Source organism: Aplysia californica, unplaced genomic scaffold (genome assembly GCF_000002075.1).
Source record: "Aplysia californica isolate F4 #8 unplaced genomic scaffold, AplCal3.0 scaffold00457, whole genome shotgun sequence".
NCBI lineage: Eukaryota > Metazoa > Mollusca > Gastropoda > Aplysiida > Aplysiidae > Aplysia > Aplysia californica.
The window spans coordinates 229,630-231,825 of NW_004797727.1; positions in this window are offsets into that span (position 1 = coordinate 229,630).

Consider the following 2,196-nt stretch of genomic DNA (forward strand, 5'->3'; position numbering starts at 1 on the left):
AATCTTGGTCGGAATTCTGGGGTATGCTCGACTGGAAGATCAGCGCCATTTTGAAAATTTGTAGTAAGAAAATGATCACTCGAAGGCACCTGCCCAGATACATACAAGTCCTGGGGTGTTGGTGGAGAGGCGGTGAATCCAGACACAGAAAAGTCGTGTAGTGTTGGTGGAGAGGCGGGGAATCCAGGCTCAGAAAAGTCGTGTAGTGTTGGTGGAGAGGCGGGGAATCCAGGCTCAGAAAAGTCGTGTAGTGTTGGTGGAGAGGCGGGGAATCCTGGCTCAGAAAAGTCGTGTAGTGTTGGTGGAGAGACGGGGAATCCAGGCTCAGAAAAGTCGTGTAGTGTTTGTGGAGAGGCGGGGAATCCTGACACAGACTGGAAGGGGAAGACTGCGTTATCTCCAAGACCTGTGTCTGGACAGACTTGTACTGGGGGCGTGTGGTCAAACTGGTCAAACTGGTCAAACTCCGAGGGCGCTGGGTGAGTTGGATAAAATCTTGAGATCGGTTGGATCCTATAGACGGCACCATTCGACTCGTCTTGTGAGGGAGAACTAAAGGGTGTGTGGTCAGATGTACACAATGTCGGTGATCCTGGAGGACATGTAGCGACTGGAGAGATGGGCGTGGCCGGGCTTGTGCAGCCCTGCGGCTCCTCCTTCTGGACAGAAAACTCATCAAACGATGTCGGATCGGACGTACACAAGTCTGATGGTCCAAGTTGACGTGTGAGGAATGTACAGATGGGTTGGATCGGACGGATGTCCCACTCTGGAACCACTCTCGGCGGGAGAGGTGGCTCGTGAGAAGCTGTCTGTCCAGACGAACAAATCTCCTCACGTCCTTGGTCAGCGCCACAGAATCCAGAGACAGACGGGATGGGAAACTCGGCGCTATCTTGTGTGTTTGTTACAGAAGAACTGACGTCAGGAGCCGGCTGGTTCACTCGAGTCGACCCATGGCAGGTCACAGCACAGACTGAGCTCTCCGAGTCCTCGTTCCCCCTCGTGCGATATTCCGAGGAATCCTCGTTATTGAAATTGTCACGGGTTTCCCAAATGGTAGCTCGCTGTGTGGGAGACTGAGCGAGAAGGCCGCGCAGACATCTCTTGTGAGCCGTCTTGAGAGTGGACGTGTTCTCCACTGTGAGCAAATAGTCCACGCCACTGTCCGGGCTCGCGCCAAACAGCAGACACCACATGAGGACACCCAGAGCGTAGTTGTCCATCTTGAAGGCGTTGTGAAGTTGACGGACGCCAATCTCCGGCGGGAAATAACCTTTGGTGCCCCTCCACCGATCTGGTTTGTCAGTGTGCCCCGGAATAAGTTGTGCGTGGCCAAAGTCACAGAGCTTGACGGTCCCACGAGTGTCCACGAGAACGTTCTCGAGCTTGAAGTCGCCGTGGATGACGCGTCGAGCGTGCAAGTAACACGTGACGTCAATGAGCTGCTGGCAGAACGACTGGGCCTCTTTGGGGGTCACACGGTACAGCCGACGCTGAAGGTCGGTCGGGAGATATTCCAGAACAATCCCCAAGTACGTGGGACACTTCACAGCTGCGGAAATCCTCACGATGTTGTCATGGTTGAGAGACTGTAAGAAGGAGACTTCGTGCTCAAAACAGGCCAACTGGCGAGCTCGCTCAGTGTCGTCATCATCATCACGTAGAAGGAACTTCTTCACGACTTTTTTCACCAACGGTCGGTCGGTCCGGGCCGCCAGGATCGCCTGGGAGGACCCTCCATCCTCCAGAAGTTGTAGCTGAAACTGAAGAGAAAGAAACGAAACAGTGGATTAATGACTGGTAGCTGAATCATGACATACGTGTATTTGGACAGTGAAACAGAAGAGAGAGAAACGAAACAGTGGATCAGTGTCTGGAAACTGAATCATAATATACGTGTATCTGGAAAATGTAGAAGCATCATCAATGAGAAAGTCAATTATTGAAGAAGAAAAACAACATGAAAGATACAAAAGGAGAGAAGGACGGACAATCTTACGCATAGATAAGTAAATTTCTTGAATGTAGTTTTGTTTTCCATTTATCTAATGTGAGTTTTTGTTTGCAATCATTGTCTGTTTGTCTACGTTGTAAAGATCATTCAGGATACACGCAGGTTCTTCCTGAGAGCCTGCCAGTACCGAGAGAGAGAGAGAGAGAGAGAGAGAGAGAGAGAGAGAGAGAGAGAGAGAG